General features: G+C 40.3%; 1 protein-coding gene and 1 pseudogene across 2 annotated transcripts in view; one reads left to right on the top strand and one right to left on the bottom strand.

Annotated features, from left to right (window-relative positions):
* The window catches only part of LOC147359002 (S-phase kinase-associated protein 2-like), a 69858-nt pseudogene extending 56815 nt beyond the window's left edge, over nucleotides 1-13043 (bottom strand).
* Nucleotides 1-25169, top strand: part of MMP16 (matrix metallopeptidase 16) — a 397127-nt gene that overhangs the window by 162312 nt on the left and 209646 nt on the right. The window lies entirely within an intron of this gene.

Here is a 25169-nt window from a genome sequence, read left to right as displayed (position 1 = left end):
ACTGCTGTGTTTGATCTTATAATTGAAGATTTTTCTGCCTTTGCTCTGAATTTTAGGAAATTTTGCCACTGGCATTATCTTCAAATCTATTCTTTTACCCTTAAATGTCAATGTTTTCTATTTTACTCCTATTCAATATATTTCTGAGAGCAGCATTCAATATTGTATGAGGTAGAATATTTTTAAATGGAATGCAAATGTAATCATGTAATTCTATTTCAGAGACCAGTTTTCCTCATTTTCAAACCATTTGGGTTTGTAGGGTTGACCCATTTTAAATTTTAATTTAAGTATTTGTCAAGTCAAAATAACATTTTAAACTAAACACAGATGAGTAACAAACAAGAGTCAGTGTGGAAGGTCTTAGCATAATGTTTACTGGATTAGTGTTCTAATGACGTTGCTACAAAAGTACAGAATACATTCTATTAATCAGTACAAGTATAACCCCTGATATTCATTTCAAACATATTGTTTTAAACAATCTTTAAAATGATGTGGGATATCATATGTTATACACTAAAAGAATTGCTTTTAACCAGAGTTTGCCTCGGTTTTGACATATTTGTTCAGTTCAGTTCAGTTCAGTCATGCAGTCATGTCCGACTCTTTGAGACCCCTTGAATCGCAGCATACCAGGCCTCCCTGTCCATCACCAACTCCCAGAGTTCACCCAGACTCATGTCCATCGAGTCCGTGATGCCATCCAGCCATCTCATCCTCTGTCGTCCCCTTCTCCTCCTGCCCCCAATCCCTCCCAGCATCAGAGTATTTTCCAATGTGTCAACTCTTTGCGTGAGGTGGCCAAAGTACTGGAGTTTCAGCTTTAGCATCATTCCTTCCAAAGAAATCCCAGGGCTGATCTCCTTCAGAATGGACTGGTTGGATCTCCTTGCAGTCCAAGGGACTCTCAAGAGTCTTCTTCAACACCACAGTTCAAAAGCATCAATTCTTCGGTGCTCAGCTTTCTTCACAGTCCAACTCTCACATCCATACATGACTACAGGAAAAACCATAGCCTTGACTAGACGGACCTTTGTTGGCAAAGTAATGTCTCTGCTTTTGAATATGCTATCTAGGTTGGTCATAACTTTCCTTCCAAGGAGTAAGTGTCTTTTAATTTCATGGCTGCAGTCACCATCTGCAGTGATTTTTGAGCCCCCCAAAATAAAGTCTGACACTGTTTCCACTGTTTCCCCATTTATTTCCCATGAAGTGATAGGACTAGATGCCACGATCTTCGTTTTCTGAATGTTGAGCTTTAAGCCAACTTTTTCACTCTCCACTTTCACTTTCATCAAGAGGCTTTTTAGTTCCTCTTCACTTTCTGCCATAAGGGTGGTGTCATCTGCATATCTGAGGTTATTGATATTTGTCCTGGCAATCTTGATTCCAGCTTGTGCTTCTTCCAGCCCAGTGTTTCTCATGATGTACTCTGCATATAAGTTAAATAAGCAGGATGACAATATACAGCCTTGACGTACTCCTTTTCCTATTTGGAACCAGTCTGTTGTTCCATGTGCAGTTCTAACTGTTGCTTCCTGACCTGCATAAAAGTTTCTCAAGAGGCAGATCAGGTGGTCTGGTATTCCCATCTCTTTCAGAATTTTCCACAGTTTGTTGTGATCCACACAGTCAAAGGCTTTGGCATAGTCAATAAAGCAGAAATAGATGTTTTTCTGGAACTCTCTTGCTTTTTCCATGATCCAGCAGATGTTGGCAATTTGATTTCTGGGTCCTCTGCCTTTTCTAAAAGCAGCTTGAACATCAGGAAGTTCACGGTTCACATATTGCTTAAGCCTGGCTTGGAGAATTTTGAGCATTACTTTACTAGTGTGTGAGATGAGTGCAATTGTGTGGTAGTTTGAGCATTCTTTGGCATTGTCTTTCTTTGGGATTGGAATGAAAACTGACCTTTTCCAGTCCTGTGGCCACTCCTGAGTTTTCCAAATTTGCTGGCATATCGAGTGCAGCACTTTCACAGCATCATCTTTCAGGATTTCACGACCCAGATAATCACGATGGTGTGATTACTCACCTAGAGCCAGGCATCCTGGAATGTGAAGTCAAGTGGGCCTTAGAAAGCATCACTACAAACAAAGCTAGTGGAGGTGATGGAATTCCAGTTGAGCTATTTCAAATCCTGAAAGATATATTTGTTATGTCTTTTAAAATCATAATTGCAGAAAAGTTAAATACTACAGAAGTAGTCTTCTGTTTCAATGTTTTACCCACAAATTCCACTCATAAGAAGCAAACACGTTGAATGATTTTTTTTGGAAATGTACAAATTTAATATGCACATGTAATATAGCATCTAGATAGGTATGTACATGTGTTTTATCTATTCATATGGGTCCATTTGATTCTTCTTTATTAGGAAAATCATGGTCTCTGCCCTAATGGAACCTAGAGTCCGGAGAGTGAAAGGCAAGCAAATTCAATGCCTATTTTGGAATATACTTTAGAGGAATCAAATAGGTTATACAGCCTGGTGGGCTGCCGTCTATGGGGTCGCGCAGAGTCGGACACGACTGAAGCGACTCAGCAGTAGCAGCAGCAGCAGCAGTATGGAAGTAGGCCTGTTTTTTTTTTAACAACTTTGCCAGTACTTTGTAATGTATTTTTTCTTAGGTTTTATTACTCTTAAATAAGAGTAATAAAGGTTTTATTAGTAATTAGTAATTAGTAATTATTTAATTAGTAATTAGTAATTAATTAGAGTAATTAGGTTTTATTACTCATATCTTAAGGGATATGACCTGAAATAATTCCCTCGCAACTTCAGTGGCACCTCTGACTCTTCCGGCTTCCTAGTATCTCCTCTTCCTCTCTGCTGATCTCTTTCCTTTGGCGCTCCTAGTGTTGATGCTTCATCCTCCTCTTTTGTGGCCTCTCTTCCCCTCTGCATCATATTGCTAATTCCCCTCTCTCTGTCCCACTGCACATGCATGCTAAGTCTCTTCCGTCATGTCCAACTCTTTGCGACCCTATGGACTGTAGCCTGCCAGATGCCTCTGTCCATGGAATTCTTCAGGCAAGAATGCTTCCATACTGTTAAAGGCATTTAAATACACATAGTATCCTGGGGAATTATTTGGAATAAAGTAGATATAAATATCTATACAGCATATTTATTTCTGCATATATCCGTTAGAGAAATTTTTGTGCATGTATACCAGGATAGTTGTGCACAAATGTTTATAACAGCATTTCTCTACGAGAAAAAGAAAAGAAAGAAAGAAAACTTTTAAGTGGAGAATGAAATGAATTAATAAACTGGGGTGATATGTCAATAGCTGCTGCTGCTGCTGCTGCTGAGGCCCTGAGTCAGCCAGCAGGGCCCCCCCTGTGCCTCCACAACAGATGAGGCCAAGGATCTGTCCGACTAGGGAGGGAGGAGAGGCAAGGCGGGGTGTGGGCGGGGCGCTGCTGGTCACCGGTCTGACCGGACCCTAGGGGACTGCCGGGCTGAGAGTGGGGCTTCTCTTCTGAACAGAGGCAGGGACGCAGCCCTGTCACCCAAGCTCCCAGTCCTGGCAGGAGAACCAGGGCGGGGTGAGGACGCCCTGGGGGGCAGTACTATCTGGGAAAGGCGGACCCAGGACGTGCAGAAGAGAAGGCCGCTGTGGGACTCCAGCCTGCTGTCCGTTCACTGTGGAAGTGCCAAAGGCTGAGCCGTAAGAGGGAATATGACAGGAACAGAGACCTGCACTGCAGGCATGCCAGGGACCAGCCCCGGCTGATCCAGGGTATTCGAAGGAGAGACGGCGTAGGCGAAGATCAGGAAACAATTGCTTAATTAAATGTTAATTAAGGATATAAAGAGTAATAGAATGAGGATAGCTCAGTAAAATTCAGTGAAGAAAAGAGGCTGAAATAAGGATAGCTCAGTGAGGAAATTCAGTGGAGAAAAGAGGCTGAATAATTCAGCCAGAAGGTAAGAGAAAGAACGACATGGTGAGACCAAGTTTCGGTGAACAAGGCCCGCACTTTATTTTCCAAAGTAGTTTTTATACCTTAAGTTATGCATAGAGGATAATGGGGGAAGGGGTAGAGTCAGGCAGCAAGCCAGGCTTTCTTCCTGCAAACTTATCATATGCAAAAGCTTAGGTGATTTGCATCATCTTCTGGCCCGGAGGCCTGTTAACATTTTAAGACCCTTTCTTCAGAAAACTTATTTTTCTCTAAAGGTGATTGGTCAGGAGCCACCCTCCAAAAGCATTAGATAAAGTTGCATTCCTACAGAGCAAAGGTGTGGTGGGCTATAACAAGAAAAAGAATTAACAGGTTACAAACATTAAAGCTACTACTTACACCAATTATATTAATCAATACACTGCCAAGGACACAGTAGGTAAGGGATATGGAAACTTAGCAGCAAACATTGGCCCAACAAGTGAAAATCCCTTCACCAATACAATTTCTAATCAATCTTTTAACTACTCAAAAGAATCTGTGTTTAGACAGTTTAGAACATCTCCTGCCTGTCACAGTTGGGAGGCTCTGAACAGTCACACGTGGCCGGAAAACCTATTCAGGCAGGCTAGAGGATTTCCAAAGGAGTTTGTAGGTTAAACACTGTCACACCCAGGAATTATTAACTGGAGCTGTAAGCTAACTCTTTTTTCAGAGAGAGGTAGTGGGGGACACCCCCCCGTAAAGTCAGAGGTGTAGGTGAAAGCACAAAGCAGAAAGTAGGCAGACTCTGGTTTTGGGGGTAGATTGCTCGAGAATTTCCAGGGAGACTCCTGAGGCTTGATCCCGCCTTTTCGTATGCCAAGCCTCCTTCCTCATGACCTTTGCCAGGGGCGGAGCTCGCTCCCCGCACAGGCAGATTCTTTACCTCTGAGCCACCAGGGAAGCCTCTCTGTCCCACAGTTGCCCTCGAAACGCACCGCCGTTATAATTGTGTTATTCTGGTTATATTAGTGTTCGTATTTCCAGGGAGTGTAAGATGACAAAGGTGTAGCTTACCTGCCACATTGCCATAGAGAAGTCAGTTAAGGGTGAGGGAATGCAGACTGTTGATATGTATAACACTTGATCCATTAGGAAAACTAATCCATGGATTTGTAAAGTGCAGACAAGCTAGCAATTTGCACAGATAAATCAATTAGGGACATCCTCAGGACAGATGAAAAACTACCTGTGATGCCTGTTGCAGACTTTGAGCTAATGTCTTGAAAGTGTTTTAAACATAAATTATAAGACAAGATAGGAGGTGAGAGAAATCGAGCAAGTAGAAAACAGAGTTTATGGTAAAGAGTGGGTATAGCTCAAAGAACATAAACTTAAGAGGAGGAGATACCAAAGGCAAGGGAGATGAGGAACTGATCACCCTAGGCATTTTGGTATACTCAGAACAGTAGTGGTCTGGGGCTGGCGTGAACATAGGCAGAGCCCAGGAAACATATTCTCCGTTCCATAAATATACCACTTTGGATAATATCCAGGGAGTATACAGGTCTTTAGACACAGTTGAGTTTGCAGAAGCAGATGTGTATGAACTTTTGAAGTTCATTAAATGCAAGGATAACAAGTTTTAAACCCGTACAGGAAGTAAATGATAGCAATCATAATGTCTTGAACAGGAAAGTTAAAAAAAGAAAATGATATTTTAGGATAATTAATCTTTCAGTACTAAATAGGATAGATTAAGATGGAAAGAAATGGAGCCAGGAAATGAATGAGGCAATTAGGAAAGTGTCACAGTATTCAAGTACAAGTAAGGAAAGCCTGGCCTAGGGAGATGAACTTGAAGATGGAAAGGGGACAGAGGACCCTTTGTATAAAAAAGTTAAAATGTTTTTCAAGTTGTGTTTAAATTCTGTTGCCATTAGCTTCTGAGGTTTGGTAGCCCTATGCAGGGTTACCTATAGTGTCCACATAAGATTCTATCAGAATATCTGCTGTTTCTCTGATGACTCAACTATGAACTCCTTGATGGCAAACACTTTGCTATTTCTGTGTATCCTACTGCCTACCATTCCTTTCAGAAAACAAACAGACCAAAGAACCCGAATATGCACCAACCTTAAATGCTGCTGCTGCTGCTGCTAAGTCGCATCAGTCGTGTCCGACTCTGTGACCCCATAGATGGCAGCCCACAAGGCTCCCCCGTCCCTGGGATTCTCCTGGCAAGAACACTGGAGTGGGTTGCCATTTCCTTCTCCAATGCATGAAAGTGAAAAGTGAAAGTGAAGTCGCTCAGTCATGTCTGACCCTCAGTAACCCCATGGATTGCAGCCTTCCAGGCTCCTCCGTCCATGGGATTTTCCAGGCAAGAGTACTGGAGTGGGGTGCCATTGCCTTCTCCGAACCTTAAATAAGATAGTAGTTATAATCATGATAATGATACCTGTAACATACTTTACAGCTTTGCAGAATTGTGTCTACTTCTGAAAGATATCATTAATTCATCTCCTAATCCATATCCTCAGCTATGGTCAGAATTGCATTTACTAACTGTTCTATTTGTTCTCATGTTCCCTTCAATTCATTGTTTGTGCAGCATTCATAATGATATTTTTCCTAGTACAAATTTGATTATTTAACTAAAAGGCTTAAAACACTTTTCTGCTTTTCAAATTAAAACCCTACACAAGTTTTTGCATAATCTTATAACTCCTTATTGTAAAATTCAGACTAAAATTAAGAAATAGGGAAAACAACTAGACCATCATAGTATGATCTAAATCAAATTCCTTGCAATTATACAGTGGAAGTGACAAATAGATTCAAGGGATTACATCTCATAGACAGAAGGCCTGAAGAACTATGGATGGAGGTTCATGACATTTTACAGGAGGCAGTGATCAAGACCATCCCCAAGAAAAAGAAATGCAAAAAGGCAAAATGGTTGTCTGAGGAGGCCTTATAAATAGCTGAAAAAAGAAGACAAGATAAAGGCAAAGGAGAAAAGGAAAGATATACCCATCTGAATGCAGAGTTCCAAAGAACAGCAAAGAGAGATAAGAAAGTCTTTTTCAGTGATCAATGCAAAGAAATAGAGGAGAACAATAGAATGGGAAAGACTAGAGATCTCCTCAAGAAAATTAGTGATACCAAGGGAATGTTTCATGCAAAGATGGGCTCAGTAAAGGACAGAAATGGTATGGACCTAACAGAAGCAGAAGAAATTAAGAAGAGGTGGCAAGAATACACAGAAGAACTGTACCAAAAAAATCTTCATGAAACAGATGATCACAATGGTGTGATCACTCACCTGGAGCCAGACATCCTGGAATGTGAAGTCAAGTGGGCCTTAGGAAGCATCACTAGGAACAAAGCTAGTGGAGGTGATGGAATTCCAGTTGAGCTATTTCAAATCCTGAAAGATGATGCTGTGAAAGTGCTTCACTCAATATGCCAGCAAATTGGGAAAACTCATCAGTGGCCACAGGACTGGAAAAGGACAGTTTTCATTCCAATCCCAAAGAAAGGCAATGCCAAAGAATGTTCAAACTACTACACAATTGCATGCGTCTCACATGCTAGCAAAGTAATGCTCAAAATTCTCCAAGCCAGGCTTCAACAGTACGTGAACCGTGAACTTCCAGATATTCAAGCTAAACTTAGAAAAGGCAGAGGAACCAGAGATCAAATTGCCAACATCCACTGGATCATCGAAAAAGCAAGAGAATTTCAGAAAAAATATTTACTTCTGCTTTATTGTCTGTGTCAAAGCCTTTGACCGTGTGGATCACAATAAACTGTGGAAAATTCATAGACAGATGGGACTACCAGACTGCCTTACATGCCTCCTGAGAAATCTGTATGCAGGTCAAGAAGCAGCTGTTAGAACTGGACATAGAACAACAGACTGGTTCCAAATTGGGAAAGGAGTACATCAAGGCTGTATATTGTCACTCTCCTTATTTAACTTCTATGCTGAGTACATCATGAGAAATGCTGGGCTGGATGAAGCACAAGCTCAAATCAATATTGCTGGGAGAAATAGCAATAACTCCAGATATGCAAATGACACCACCCTTATAGACCCGGGTTTGATCCCTGGGTTGGGAATATCCCCTGGAGAAGGAAATGGCAAACCCACTCCAGTGTTCTTGCCAGAAAAATCCCATGGATGGAGGAAACTGGCAGGCTACAGTCCATGGGATCACAAAGAGTAGGACACGACTGAGCAACTTCACTTCACTTCACTTCACTTATGGCAGAAAGTGAAGAAGAACTAAAGAGCCTCTTGATGACAGTGAAAGAGGAGAGTGAAAAAGTTGGCTTAAAGCTCAACACTCAGAAAACTAAGATCATGGCATCCAGTCCCATCACTTCTTGGAAAATAGATGGGAAACAATGGAAACAGTGAGAGACTTTATTTTTCTGGGCTCCAAAATCACTGCAGATGGTGACTGCAGCCATGAAATTAAATGATGCTTACTCCTTGGAAGAAAAGCTATGACAATCCTAGACAACATATTAAAAAGCAGAAACATTACTTTGCCAAAAAAGGTCCATTTAGTCTAAGTTATGGTTTTTCTGGTAGTCATGTATGGGTGTGAGAGTTGGCCTATAAAGAAAGCTGAGCACTGAAGAATTGATGCTTTTGAACTGTGGTGTTGGAGAAGACTCTTTAGAGTCCCTTGGACTGCAAAGAGATCCAACCAGTCAATCTTTAAGGAAATCAGTCCTGAATATTCATTGGAAGGACTGATGCTGAAGCTGAACTTCAGTACTTTGGCCACCTGATACGAAAAACAGACTTATTGGAAAAGACCCTTATGCTGGGAAAGATAGAATGTGGGAGGAGAAGGGGATGGCAGAGGATGAGATGGGTGGATGACATCACTGACTCAGTGGACATGAGTTTGAGGAAATTCCAGGAGTTGGTGATGGACAGTGAAGCCTTGTGTGCTGTAGTCCAAGGAGTGGACTTGCATGTGGTCGCAAGGAGTCAGACACGACTGAGTGACTGAAGTGAAGTGACAGCAGTTGTTGAATAGTTTTATGATATAACTCTTTTTTAGATTCACTCCCTCTCAGCCAGCATAACTTTCTTTCAGTTTCTTGAAAACTCAGAGCTCTTCAGGATGCTCTAGTTATCTATTGTAGTGAAACATTCTACCCCAAAACTTCGTGGGTTAAAACAATGACATGAATTTTGCTCACAAATAAGTAATTTGGGCAAGGCTGAGCAAGGGAAGTTTTTGTCTGAGAACTACTCATAGGCTGGGAGCAGGAATCACTTGAAAGCATGTTATTCAGTTCTTGGGAATCGATGCTGACTGATTGGCTGAGGCGTTAGGTGAAGCCATCACTGAGAACGTCTGTGTGTGGCTTTTACACCTAGCCTGTGCTTCCTCACAGTATGGAGCCTGGATTCTCAGATTGAGTCTCCCAAAAGAGAGAACCAGGCAGAAACTGCATTACCTTTCTAACATAGCCTCAAAAGTCTGACAGCATCCCTTCCATCATATTCTATTCATCAAAAGCATGTACAAGGACTTGCCCATAAGCATGTGGAGGGGAAATTGGACTCGTTTTGATGGGACAGATATCAAATAATGTTTATACATGTTACAGCCAGTTCTCAAGCATCTGGGCATTTTACCTGCTTATCTGTCTCCTTAATAGGAGACTCTCTTTCTTTTCTAATTTTACATTTCAAATTTCAGTTGAGCTATCAATTTACTCCATGTGGCTTCTTATCTTGACATTTAAATTCGATCCTTTAGTTAGACTTTTACAATACTCCATTCTTTTAAAGCCCTTGTTATAGTCTGAAAAGAGATGTTTACTTAATGCTTGTCTTCCCAGCCATCAGCCTGTAAATTCCATTAGCCCAAGGATTACTCATGGATTAGTCACTGATATGACCCCAAACCCTTGTCAAAAACCTATACATTATGGTTTTTCAGTAAATGTTAATACTTGTTGAATTAACCTACAATGGAAGAGGTTTGCTTGACTTTTATTTTTTTATTTTTTTTTCATTCTTCCAATTTTATTTTATTTTTAAACTTTACATAATTGTATTAGTTTTGCTTGACTTTTAAAACCCTTGTTCTTTAGAGGGACCTAGAATAGGGCCTTCAGCCCTTGAGAAATTTTTATTAACTCATTAAACCTAAAGCATGTGTATTTTTAGAAAACAGATAACCTTATTTCGAAAAAAAAAAGTTTCTAATGTCACAAAGCATTTGACCTTTTAATTACCTTAATTATAGCAAATGTTAAATTCTTTCAACCTTCAGTGCTGTGTTACTGCTCTTAAAAAGAAAAATAAATTACATTTCCAGGAACTATATACCCCTAGGGGCAAAGGGTGCTTTCAAGATTCTGAAGCACAGGATTGTCCCTGGAGAGAGAAAGCTGTTTTGTGAGAGCCCTCAGTATTGAAAGTGGAATACATGTTTGCTGTTGTTTTTAAATATTATTGCTCTGTTCACTCTATTTTCTGGGGTTATATCATGAGAATCAAACCTCATTAACTTATCTCCGCTACATCAAACTGACTTTATGTTGAGTGCTTCCAAAATTAAAATATAAAAGTGGATTGGCAATATCAAACCTCTCTTCTTAACTTGCGGCAGAGATCAGAGAGACAGAAGATACCTCTCCTTTGTCATCAGATCATTGTGATGTTTTGAAGGAAAACTTAAAACTTTATTTTTATGAGATTTTACTTTCAAACGTCTAGAGAATCATAATTTCTAGCCTGCTGCTCACACTTTCTCTTTGGAACTGGTAGCATATAGGTTGTTGGGCAGATGCTTGTGTGGCTGTGTGCCAAGTCACTTCAGATGTCCGACTCCCTGTGACCCCATGGACTGCAGCCCACCAGACTCCTCTGTCTGTGGGATTCTCCAGGCAAGAACACTGGAGTGGGTGGCCACGCCCTCCTCCAGGGGGTCTTCCCAACCAAGGGATCAAACCCACATCTCTTGTCTCCTGCACTGGCAGGAAGATTTCTTTAGCACCGGTGCCACCTGGGAAGCCTCTTGGGCAGATAGGTGATGCTTAATGTGCTTATCATTTGCCTTTTTTTTTTTTTTTTTTACAGTGAAATGGCCCATCTTCCCACTGATGGGATTCCACTGTGTGAAGCTAGACAGCTGATTTCTGACCTAGAGTGACCACTGTAGATCATCTTTAATCTTAGCTAATACAGGTTAGATTTGCCAAAGTCTCCTTGGCTTTTGGTAGTTGTTAAGCTCAAGAGCCATTTTAGATTCTTGCTGAGACTTGTATTTCTGAATATCACCTACCTGCTCTAAGGTAGCCCTGAGCAAGTTTATTAACTCTTCTCAGTCTATTTGCTTACCTGTAAGATGAAGATAATAATACCAACCTCAGAAGCTTGTAATAATTGCATGACCTAATATAGCAAGAGAGATGAGCACACTGCCTGAATTAATAAATGTTAACATTGATATGTTATTTACACTGGATATCGATGTTTTCCTAACAGCAATTTTCAAGTAGTAAAAAAGCAGGTCCATACTGATGTTTATCTCCAGGTGTGGGAGAAAAGGTAGAATATGAACTGGCAGTGATAAAACCTAAAAACTGCGAAGAAGCTCCCAACAGTGATGCAAGTTGTGACTCACGTTTTACCTTGTTCTGCGTTTCCTAGAGCTTATCTAGAGGTGCCTGGAAGTTAGTTTTTCTGTGAATGTGATAAACAAGTGTGCTACTCATATTTGATGCTCTTAATGTTGAGTTTGAGGACTCTAACTGGGGCCTAGTTGTGTGTTTTACGGTGGGGAAGGGATGAGTACTCAAGAAGTTAACCCACTGAGCAGGAAACACTAAGACTACCTGTAAGGTTTCAATTGTGATATCAGTTGGGCATTAATATATAGGTTAGCTATCCTTATTATTCTAGTTACCCAAGGTCAGAAAATACCATAAACTGTTTTAGGTGTTACTCCTACCTGGTTAAATGGGAACATAAAGGATGTATAAAACCAAAGCTCCTGTGTAGTGGTTATGATAAATGCAGTGAGAGATTCAAATGGAATGCTATGGGGTATTGGTGGTAATCATAGAGTGGAGTCAGGGAAGCTTTCTATGAAGAAATCTGATTTGAACTAAATTTTTAAATATGAAGAGAAATGCATTTTTGTATTTCATACATAGGAAAATTAAATGCAACGCCCAAAGTCAGGAAAGAGCTTGCTCCCGAAATGGAAAACAAACTATTCTGTGCCTGGAATGTGAAGAGAAGGTGCTATGAAAAGAAGCTAAATGGTTAACAATGGCTGTGCATGGACCTGTGGACAGTAGTATTCAGTTTGAATTTTATAATAAGTTGGTGGATAACTGCTACAAGGCTATAATTAAATGAATGATGTAAGTTGATCTACTTTTAAAAAGACCACTCATGCCATGTCACACACATTAGGATCGCTTTTATAAACACAATAATAAACAGAAAATGACAAGTGTTAGAGAAGTTGTGGAAAATAGAGCCCCTTGTGCGTTACTGGCAGTGTCTTGCTGTTCATCCTGCCAACTACGCCAACTGTCTTGCTGTATCTCACTGTTCACTGAACCCAGGGTAGGCAAGGCCTGAGCGGGGGAGCTGGGAGAAGACTCAGGCAGCCATCGGAACTGCAGGCACGTTTATTCTCTCTGCGGGCACAGCAGCTGGAGCAGCAGCAGACATGCTGCCTTCTCTCCTCTCCTGGTTGACCCTGGGGATGCAGCCGTAACGCAGCCTCACCAACCATCATGCAGCCATAAGGCAGACCTAGCTTGGCCTCAAGGGCTTTTCAGGTGAAGCTTATATATGCTGGGTTCGATCCCTGGATTGCGAAGATCCCCAGGAGAAAGGAAAGGCTATGCACTCCAGTATTCTGGCCTGGAGAATTCATGGACTGTATAGACCATGGGGTTGCAAAGAGTCAAACACAACTTACCGACTTTCACTTTGTATATGCTTAGAGAACAAAAGTAGCTCTGGCCAGGCAAATACCTCATGACACACAGGCACAGTGGTATAAGTGATCTCAGCTGTTACATAATCAATATTTACAAAACATGCAGTAAGAGAGGCTGATTTGCTCTCTTACCGCCATCTTGGCTAATTTGCTCTTTCCCTACAGGTGGGAATGTAAAATAATAAGGATTCTGGTGGCCCAGAAGCTAAAAAAATCTACCTGCAATGTGGGAGACTGGGCTTCTATCCCTGGGTTGGGAAGATGCCCTGGAGAAAGTAATGGCTACCCACTCCAGTATTCTTGCCTGGAGAATTCCATGGACAGAAGAGCCTGGCAGGCCTACAGTCCATGGGGTCGAGATGAGGCCGACACGACTGAATGACTAACACTTTCACTTTCACTGAGGAAAACAGTAGGGCAGTTCCTCAAAAAATTATACATAGTATTGACATATAATCCAACAATTCTACTTCTAGATATAACCTCTAAGAACGGAAAGCTGAGATCAAAATAGATATTTGTACACCAATGTTTATAACACCGTTATTTATAATATTCAAAAGATGGAAGCAACCCAGATGTTCATCAGTGAATCAATGGGATAAGCAAAATATAGTATATATATTCAATGCAATAGTATTCAAATTTAAAAATTGCATGTGTAATATTGCATGCTGTAATATGAGGAATGTTGAAAACATCCTAAATGAAATAAACCAGACACAGAAGGGCAAAATCTGAATAATACCACTAATACCAGGTAGCTGCTGCTGCTGCTGCTGCTAAGTCGCTTCAGTCGTGTCCGACTCTGTGTGACCCCATAGACGGCAGCCCACCAGGCTCCCCCATCGATTCTCCAGGCAAGAACACTGGAGTGGGTTGCCATTTCCTTGTCCAGTGCATGAAAGTGAAAAGTGAAAGTAAAGTCGCTTAGTTGTGTCCGACTCTTCGCGACCCCATGGACTGCAGCCTACCAGGCTCCTCCATCCATGGGATTTTCCAGGCAAGAGTACTGCAGAATACCAGGTAGCTAGAGGGGTCAAATTCATAGACAGAAAGTAGAATACTGGTTATCAAGAAATGGGAGATGAGTATGTGGAGTTATTATTTAATACATACAGAATTTCAGTTTGTAATTATGAAATAGTGCTGGAGATGGATGGTGGTGATGGATGCATAACAATGTGAATGTACTTAATGTCACCAAATCCTACAGTTGGTTAAAATGGTAAATTTAAAATTACATCTGTTTTATTATAGTTAAAAAACATTTCTCACTAGTTGGGGAAGAGAGAGAATAGTAACCATATGTACAGCACAGAGGTAGGTTAGAAAATCTCATAATGTCTCGTGCGTGCCCTGGACTGAGAAGTGGCAGCAGAATTAAGAATTTCAATTTACTGTATAATTGGGGCTAAGGCATGATGATACATTGAGTATGAATGATGAGCAAAGGAGAATTAAGGATGATTCCTATATTTTTTATTTAAACAGCAGGGTGATGACAAGGTCTGGGCGTTACGCTGAGATCAGTTTTAAAGTGATGAAGAATCTGCCTGCTAATGCAGGAAACATGAGTCTGATCCCTGGATCAGGAAGATCTCCTTGAGAAGGAAATGGCAATCCATTCCTGTGTTCTTGCCTGGGAAGTCCAATGGACAGAGGAGCCTGGCGAGCCACAGTCCATGGGGTCGCAAAAGAGCCAGACATGACTTAAGTGTTAAATTGGTGTATCATCAATGGGTAGATAGTATTTGAGGGACTAGTGAGGAAACTGTAGATGCAGTTGACCAGAAATACTGACATTTATTGTAGTCTTATTTTTGTAGAAAGTGCTGTAAAAAATTAATGATGTAAAAAGAAAGGATAATTCTCTGGCAAAGATGGTTGCAGTGCTTTTTTTTTTAAACTACAAAACAGGAATGCCATAAGTGAAATATTCTAGTATGGAAATAAGAATATTAATTGAGCAAATTGGACTGTGCAAGGCTGTTTTGTGGGCTTCTCAGATGGCAGTAGGGTTAAAGAACCTGCCTGCCAATGCAGGAGACTTAAGGAACATGGATTCAATCCCTGGGTCAGGAAGAAACCCTGGAAGAGAGCGTGATAACCCACTCCAGTATTCTTGCCTGGAGAATCCCATAGACAGAGGAGTCCATAGCATCACAAAGAGCTGGACACGACTGAAGCGACTTAGCATGCACACACACAAGGCTGTTTTGTACTGGCAATTAAATAAGCCCTCAGAAGTAAGAATTAGTCTTGCTGCTGCTGCTAAGTCGTGTCAGTCGTGTCTGACTCTGTGCGACCCCATAGACGGGAGCCCACCAGGCTCCCCCGTCCCTGGGATTCTCCAAGCAAGAACACTGGAGTGGGTTGCCATTTCCTTCTCCAATGCATGAAAGTGAAAAGTGAAAGGGAAGTAGCTCAGTCGTGTCTGACTCTTTGCAACCCCATGGACCGCAGCCTACCAGGCTCCTCCGTCCATGGGATTCTCCTGGCAAGAGTACTGGAGTGGGGTGCCGTTGCCTTCTCCGAGGAATTAGTCTTATACCCATGCAACTTCATGCAACTACAGCTCCTTTCATGATGTAAAATGGAATATTTTGTTAGCACAGAAACTAAAAAAACTCAGTTATTGTAGATATGTTTTCAGACAGCCTGCCTTCTCATTTTGAAACGCAAATTGGATCTCCTAGGATTTCCTAGGGTCTAGACAGGCCACTGAGTCCCTTCTGTGGCAGAGAGGTCACCTTGAACAACACAGTCAAGCTTGGGTGTAGTCAGATCTCTTTTTTAATACTGACTACTCCTCTCTTATTTGTGTGTCCTTGGGTATGTTATTCAGTCTTTCTGGTGTTTTATTCTGTCTTTTATAAGATAGAGATGATAATGCTTAACTCGCAGAATTGTTATAATTGTAAGATAATGCATGTACATGGCCTAGTGTATGGCGGGCAGTAAAAAACTGGCTGCAGTTGATATTATCAAGGTCTGTTGAGACTGGGGCTGAAATTTCATTGCAACTGAAAAATGGATTCCATATAGCAAAGTAACGAAAGATCAAATTATGAATGTCCTGAAAGTTATTCTAAGGAGTTGATTCTACAGGATTTCAATAGCTTCCATAGAGCTTGGCAGAAAGGAAAAGCTTGGGAATGGTCACAGCCAGAATATAATATACAGACATTGGTAGACTCTGCTCTCATCTCTTAGAGTAAGTATATCACATCAGGGAGAATTTAAGGCATTAGTTTCATTTTAAAAATTAAAGTAGTTCCTATTAAGATCATTGTATTCCTCCATCAGCCATTTCCTTTTTTATCATTATCTCTGAACTGACTAACTGGTATTCATTTGTTGTTTAGTCGCTAAGTCATGTCTGACTCTTTTGCAACCTCATGGACTCGGCCCATCAGTCGCCTCTGTCTGTGGGATTTCCCAGGCATGAATACTTAGGTTGATTGACATTTCCTTCTCCAGGGGATCTTATCAACCCAGGGATCAAACCGGTGTCTCCTGCATTGGCAGGCGCATTCTTTACTCTGAGCCAGCAGGAAGCCCTATCTAAACATTATATATGTTATAAAACAAACTCAAAATAGAAATATTAAGATGAGCTAAGGATGACAAAATTAATGATTTTTGTATATGCTTTATATTTTGAAAATATTGATTCAACACTTTAAAGTACAACAGTTTTAAGATACATGTTATTTCTCATTTTTATTCAAGTATAGGTGACTTATAATATTATATTAGTTTCAGGTATATAAGATAATGATTTGATATTTTATAGATTATATACCATATAACATTATTATAAAATGTTGACTGTATTCCCTGTATTGTACGTTACATCCTTGCAACTGACTTTTTTTATGCATATGGTTTCCACCTCTGAGTCTTCTTTGCCAGTCTTGCTCCTCCCCGTGCCTCTTTCCACTCTGGCAGCCACTGTTTTGTTCTCTATATATTTGAGTCTATTTCTATTTTGTTGTATTCATGCATCTGTCTTATTTTTTAGATTCCACATTAAGTAAAAATGTATAGTACTTGTCTTTCTTTGACTTACTTCAATAAGCATTTATTTCTAATCTTAAAAATCACCATGGCCCAAAAGACACCTCATAAGTATCTGTAAATGCAGCAGGCAGAGCTATGTCATTAGCTAATTACAAATCATTAGGCTTATTCATCAGTTATGCAATGTTTCTTGTTAAAGTTCAGATGGTGAATTCTCATCTTTCCTGCTGTCTATCAGTCATATCTAAAAACAAATCAGGTGTTGCATTTTCATATTTTTAACAAATGGACTTACAGTCTACTGAAATTAGTCTTTTGGCAGGTTATTTCACAGGTGGAAAAATCTGTTCCTGGAATTTTAAAGTAAAAAATTCTGAGACAATTTCAATAGCTAATGTATTTATATCTTTTGAGAATGAAGTCATGTGATAATGGAAACATTTCCAAACATGTATCTTTAAAATACTCTCTACATGGTGCATCTTTCAAAGGCTGTTTTTTATTTTTCACCTGAATTGCAAATACATCACTTTTATCTTAATAGGGGAAACTAAATTTATTTTTTTGAATATATACTCACAAAATAACTACCGAGTAGTATACTGCAACTGACCCTTGAACAGCACAGGTCTGCTTACATGTTCGTGCATGCTAAATGGCTTCAGTCATTTCGACTGTGCAGCCCAATGGACTGTAGCCCACCAGGCTCCTCTGTCCATGGGATCTTCCAGGCAAGAATCCGGGAGTGGGTTTTCATGCCCTCCTCCAGGGGATTTTCCCAACCCAGGGATCAAACCCACATCTCTTACGTTTACCTGCGTTGGCAGGCTGGTTCTTTACCACTAGCACCACCTGGGAAGCCCCTGCATACATGCAAACTTTCCTTTCAATGTGTTTTTAATTGGAGGATAATTGCATTGTTGTGTTGATTCCTGCCATACACCAACATGAATCCGCCATGTGTGCACTTAGGTACCTTGCCTCTGCAGCCTCCCTCCATCCTCCAAGCCCATTCTGCCCTCTTTGTGGTCACAGGGCACCTAATCTAAGCTCCTTGCCTCATACAGGAAATTTCCCCTGCTTTTTAATATTCTATATGGTCATGTATATGTTTCAGTGCTGTTTTCTCAATTCGTCCCATCCTCTCCTTCCCCCACCATGTCCATAAGTCTGTTCTCTATGTCTGTATCTCCAATGCTGCCCTGCAAATAGAATCATCAGTACCATCTTTCTAGATTCCATATATATGCCTTAGTATACGATACTTGTCTTTCTCTTTCTAACTTACTTCACTCTGTATAATGGGCTCTAGGTTCATCCGCCTCATTAGAACTGACTCAAATGTATTCCTTTTTCTGGTTGAGTTATACTCCATTGTATACATCTACCACACTTCTTTATCCATTCATCTGTCTATGGACATCTAGGTTGCTTCTATGTCCTAGTTATTGAAAATAGTACTGCAATGAACATTGGAGTACATGTGCCTTTTTCCACTCTGGTTTTCTCAGCAATAGTAATGGGATTGCTGGGCCATATGGTAGTTTTATTCCTAGGTTTTTAAGGAATCCCCGTGTTGTTCTACATTTTGGTTGTATCAGTTTGAATTTCCACCAACAGTGTAAGATGGTCCCCTTTTCTCCACACCTTCTCCAGAATTTATTGTTTGTAGACATTTTTGATGATGGACATTCTGACCCATGTGAGATGATACCTCATTGTGGTTTTGTGACCCCATAGACGGCAGCCCACCAGGCTCCCCTGTCCCTGGGATTCTCCAGGCAAGAACACTGGAGTGGGTTGCCATTTCCTTCTCCAATGCAGGAAAGTGAAAAGTGAAAGTGAAGTCGCTCAGTCCTGTCTGACTCTTAGCGACCCCATGGACTATGGCCCACCAGGGTCCTTTGTCCATGGGATTTTTCAGGCAAGAGTACTGGAGTGGGGTGCCATTGCCTTCTCCGAATAATGAGCGATATTGAGCATCTTTTCATGTGTTTATTAGCCTTCTGTATGTCTTCTTTGGAGAAATGTCGGTTTAGGTCTTCTCCCCACTTTTAAATTGGGTTGCTTGTTTTTCTGCTACTGAGCTACATGAGATGCTTGTATATTTTGAAGGTTAATTCTTTGTCAGTTGTTTCATTTGCTATTTTTTTCTCCCATTCCCATTCTGAAGATTGTCTTTTCACTTTATCATTTCCTTTACTGTGCAAAAGCTTTTAAGTTTAATTAGGCCCCATTTGTTTATTCTTGTTTTTATTTCCAGTAATCTAGGAGGTGGGTCATAGAGGATCTTACTGTGATTTATCTGAAAGAGTGTTCTGCCTGTGTGTTCTTCTAAGAGATTTATAGTTTCTGGTCTTACATATAGGACTTTAATACATTTTGAAACTTTTTCAATGTATGTTTTGGAAATTTTGGGGGGAATTTATGGTAATATGAAAAAAGAAAGCTTACAGATGAACATCATAGCCTAGAAATACCAAAATTAAGCAAAGATATGCCATGACTATATAAAATATATACATAACATGCAAAATATGTATTATTCAACAGTTAATGTGGTCAGTAAATCTTCTGGTCATGTGCTCAGTTGCTCATTTGTGTCTGCCCTACTCTTTGTGACCCTATGGACTCCAGCCCACTTGGCTCCTCTGTCCACAGGGTTTCCCAGGCAAGAATAATGGAGTGGGTTGCCATTTCTTTCTCCAGGGGATCTTCCTGACCCAGGGATTGAATCCGTATTTCCTGTGTCTCCTGTGTTGGCAGGCAGATTCTTTACCACTTAGCCACTGACCTCATGATAATAGGCTATTAGTAGTTACATTTTGGGGTTGTTAAAAGTTGTAACAAAGAGTAACTAAAGAGCCTCTTGATGAGGGTGAAGGAGGAGAGTGAAAGAGCCAGCTTAAGACTAAGTATAAAAAAAACTAAGATTACGGCCTGCGGGCCCATTACTGTATTTCAAATAGAAGGGGGAAAGTTGGAAGTAGTGACAGATTTCTTCTTCTTGGGCTCTAAAATCACTGTGGGCAGCGACTGTAGCCTTGAAATTAGAAGCCAGTTGCTTCTTGGCAGGAAAGTGATGGCAAACCTAGACACTCTTGAAAAGCAGAGACATGATTCTGCCATCAAAGGTCTGTATAATCTTCCCAGTGGTCATACAGTTGTGAGAGCTGGACTGTAGAGAAGGCAGAACACCAAAGAATTGCTGCCTTCAAACCGTGGTGCTGGAGAAGACTCCCCAAAGTCCCTTGGACAGCAAGGAGATCAAAGCAGTCAATCTTAAGGGAGATCAGCTCTGAATATTCACTGGAAGGACTGATGGTGAAGATGAAGCTCCAATATTTTGGTCCCCTGATATGAATAGCTGACTCATAGGAAAAGATCCTGAAGCTGGGAAAGATTGAGGACAGAAGGAGAAGAGGGCGTCAGAGGATGAGATGGCTGGATGGCATCACAGACGCAGCGGACATGAACTTGGGCAAACTCTGTGAGATGGTGAGGGACAGGGAGGCCTGGCGTGCTGTATTCCGTGGGGCTGCAGAGTCAGACATGACTGGGGGACTGAACAACATCAACAAAAGTTAAACATATATTTTTGAGAACAGTGGGAGCCAGCACCCTTACCTCCCACATTGTTCAGGACTCAACTGTATTTGCAACTACTTGTCTTTACAAAAAAAAGACAGTATATACTTGGTCTTTTTGTAAAAGAAATGAAAACTTTATTTAAGAGTGACAACTTTTGTGTACTTTGTAAAGCAGGAAATGGGCTTCCCAGGTGGCATGGTGGCAAAGAGTAGGCCTGCCAATGCAGGAAGACACAAGAGACCTGGATTCAATCCCTGGGTCAGGAAGACCTGCTGGAGTAGGAAATGACAACTACACCAGTATGGTTGCCTGGAAAATTCCGTGGAAAGAGGAGCCTGCAGGCTACAGTTCATGGAGTTGCAAAGAGTCATACACGACTGAGCGTACACACACACAGGCAGGAAACACCTATGTGATAACAAAATATTTTCTCGGTCATTTCACATCTCAAAGTATTATACAATTTCTACTTATAAAACGATAATCTGTGAATCCATTTAAATATAGCTGCCTTTTATTTTTATTTTATTTATTTTAATGTTCTGGCATCAAGCTAACCCCTGAAGGTAACACTCTAAGCCCCTTTGACCGTGGAACCCCATCTCCTTCCTTCGCACACTTGATGGAACACACTTGACAAATGAATGCGTGAAGTCTGTCCAGGGGAGGGGACCAGAGTCAGTCTGTGCAGTAAATAAACGTGAACTTTATGGTTTTTCTTATTTTGTAATCAGGGAAGTTCATGGATAAATGTGTGGATGTGTTCATTTTATACAATGCTCAGGTATTTCATGCCTACATTTCCAACACATATTTTACCTCTACCTCAAAGAACCTAATCCAGGTTAATTTATTCATCATTTTTTGGTGTTGGTGAGACTAAATCTGTCCACCGCCTCGGTAAAGGCAAGTTCAGTACATCTTCCGTGTGACTTAGGCTCAGCTCTGTAGCTCAGATGGTAAAGAATCTGCCTGCAATGCACAAAACCTAGGTTCAGGCCCTCAGTCAGGAAGGTCCTCTGGAGAAGGGAATGGCAACTCACTCCAGTATTTTTGCCTGGAGAATCTCATGGACAGAGGAGCCTGGCGGGCTACAGTCTGTGTGGCCGCAAAGAGTTGAACTCAACTGAGTGACTATCACCACTACTACTACTGTCTTTTAGAAAATTCACAATAAAGACTGATAAAGAGACAGTGTATCGCGGTACTCCAACTTTTCAGCACAATGACTAGCATACAATGGAATCCCCTTAAGGGCTGTTGTCTTTTTTTAAAATTAGTGAATTAATATTTTAAATGAAACAAAGTTGATTATTTTTAATGATAAAAGGTATAATTCACAAAGAAAATGTATTTCATAAACCATTAAACACCTAACAACAAAGAAACAAAGATGCATAAAGCAAAAATCAGAAGAAATATGAGGGAAAAGAAAAAATATATAATCACATTAAGACATATTAATATTCCTCTGAGAATATTTTATCAAGTACAGGAAAAGTAAGAATAGAAACATCTTGAATGATGTTGTTAATAATTAAGTGTAATAGATTTATAATTCTATTAATTTATATGAATTATATCATATACAAATATACTTAAAATTTTGTATCTCATACATTCTTAGATATCCATAGGACACTTTAAAAAACTGGCAAAAGGTAAACATTACTAAATTTCAAAAGGTAGAATTCTTTTTTCTGTGATTCAGTTATGTATACACATATATTATTTTTGAAATTATTTTCCCTTATAGGTTATTAAAAGATATTGACTATATCTGTGCTATAGAGTAAATCGCTGTTGCTTGTTGCTTATCTATTTTTGTAAGTTAGAAATCTAGCATTCTATTCCTAATAAGTCAAACAAGTAGAATCAAAATGTTATACATTTTTTAGTTAGGCCAATATTAATGTTTTCTAAAATATATATTATATATAATATTTATATATGTGTATACAAAAGCTTTTTACTACTCTATATAAAGGCTTGAAAAAGAACATAAAAAACAAGAAATGAAGAAACTAGAAAATACAAGCTAAATGAAATGGGAGCACTGAATATGAAGTAGAAAAAGTGAAGCAAATTAGATAAAAGTAAAAGATCCTCTTATAGTCCACTTGTTTTTAAACATTTTAAACATGGCTGCTCATTAGAAACATATCTGGAACTCTGGCAAAAAAATAAATAAATAAAAAGCAATACCTGGGCATTTGTAGTTTAAAAAAAAATTCCAAGATAATTCTGATATGCATCCGGATTTTAAAAAGTGATTACAGGTTTTGTATTAAATGGTAGTTTTGATAATACAGAATTCTATTATTTTTCTGTTGACCAATCATTATACAAAGGTATTAAGTGAGTAATAGTTACATAATCACAAAAGTAAAAGATGTTTATCAGTTTTTACAGTCAATAGCCAGACAAAAAATGAAAGATTACAATTGCAAAACAATGGGAACGTGATTAACCTAACCATGTAAAGTAATTCCCTACAATGTGGGGGTGGAGCAGAGTGATGTGGTAAGTGGAAGTGCACACACACGCTTTCATCTGCTCAGTCAGTTTGTCTTTTGGTTGGTGCACATGCATCTATTTACATTTAAGGTTATTATCAATAAGTATTACTATTTCCTTAATTATTCTGTTTGTTTTCTTTTTCTTTTCCTTCTCTTGTTTCCTACCTAGAGAATTGCCTTTAGCATTTGTTGTAAAGTTGATTTGGTGGTGTTGAGTTCTCTTAACTTTTGCTTGTCTGGAAAGCTTTTGATTTCTCCATCAAATCTGAAGAGAGTCTTGCTGGGTGGAATATTTATTCTTGGTTGTAGGTTCTTCCCTTTCATCACTTTAAATATGCCATTCTATTTCCTTCGGTCTTGTAGAGTTTCTGTTGAGAAATCAGCTAATAGCCTGATGGGAATTCCCTTGTATGTTATTTGTCATTTTCTCCCTTTTTGCTTTTAATATTTATCTCTATCTTATTTAGGCTTCCGGATTGGAGGGGGAAAGTGGGAAAAACTGGATCTTGCTCTGGTGGGCAGGACCTTGTCAGTAAGTGAAGTGTTAGTCACTCAGTTGTGCCTGACTCTTTGCTACCCCATGGACTGCAGCTCACCAGGCTCCTTTGTCTATGGGATTTTCCAGGCAAGGATTCTGGAGTGGTTTGCCATTTCCTTCTCCAGGGGATCTTCCCCACCCAGGGATCAAACCTGGGTCTCCTGCACTGCAAGCAGATTCTTTACTGACTGAGCTACCAGGGAGGTCAAGCTTCAATCCAATTATCTGCTGATGGGTGGGACTGCATTCCTTCTCTGGTAGTTTTCTGGCCTGAGGTGAGCCAGAAACACAAGCTGGAATCAAGATTGCTAGGAGAAATATCAATAACCTCAGATATGCAGATGACATCACCCTTGTGGCAGAAAGTGAAGAGGAACTAAAAAGCCTCTTGATGAAAGTGAAAGAGGAGAGTGCAAAAGTTGGCTTAAAGCTCAACATTCAGAAAACGAAGATCATGGCATCCAGTCCCATCACTTCATGGGAAATAGATGGGGAAATGGTGGAAACAGTGTCAGACTTTATTTTTCTGGGCTCCAAAATCACTGCAGATGGTGACTGCAGCCATGAAATTAAAAGATGCTTACTCCTTGGAAGGAAAGTTATGACCAACCTAGATAGCATATTCAAAAGCAGAGACATTACTTTGCCAACAAAGGTTTGTCTAGTCAAGGCTATGGGTTTTCCTGTGGTCATGTATGGTTGTGAGAGTTGGACTGGGAAGAAGGCTGAGTGCCGAAGAATTGATGCTTTTGAACTGTGGTGTTGGAGAAGACTCTTGAGAGTCCCTTGGACTGCAAGGAGATCCAACCAGTCCATTGTGAAGGAGATCAGCCCTGGGATTTCTTTGGAAGGGATGACGCTAAAGCTGAAACTCCAGTACTTTGGCCACCTCATGCAAAGAGTTGACTCATTGGAAAAGACTCTGATGCTGGGAGGGATTGTGGGCAAGAGGAGAAGGGGACGACAGAGGATGAGATGGCTGGATGGCATCACTGACTCGATGGACATGAGTCTGAGTGAACTCCAGGAGTTGGTGATGGACAAGGAGGCCTAGCGTGCTGCAATTCATGGGGTTGCAAAGAGTCGGACATGACTGAGTGACTGATCTGATCTGATCTGATCTGACCCAGCCCTCCAAGAGGTTTTTTTTTTTACCAAGGCAGCTAATTTCTGCCTCATTAGCTTACCCTAAGAATTTTCAGTTTGACCTATTCTGAGTTGTTATTCTCACAAAACTTTTTGGTTTATGTGTTCAGTTGCTTCAGTCATATCTGACTCTTTGTGATCCTATGGACTGTAGCCTGCCAGGCTCCTCAGTTTGTGGGATTCTCCAGGCAAGAATACTGGAGTGGATTGCCATGCCCTCCTCCAGGGGACCTTCCCATCCCTGAGGTCAAATCTGTATCTCTTGAGTCAGTCTCCTGCATTGCAGGCAGATTCTTTACCACTGAGCCACCAGGGAAGCACTTTTGGGCTAATAGGTAGCTATAATTCATATTTATATCCACTTTTCTATATCCACTTTTCAGAATAGAAAATCCTGGTTCTATATTCTACCATTCTTTATACTCAGTAAATATATGAAATATC

This window comes from Bos grunniens, chromosome 14, assembly GCF_055505025.1.
Source record: "Bos grunniens cultivar Pamir isolate PY7600 chromosome 14, Bosgru_T2T1.0, whole genome shotgun sequence".
Lineage (NCBI taxonomy): Eukaryota > Metazoa > Chordata > Mammalia > Artiodactyla > Bovidae > Bos > Bos grunniens.
The sequence above is the reverse complement of the archived record's forward strand: the minus strand, read 5'-3'. Positions and strand labels throughout refer to the sequence as shown.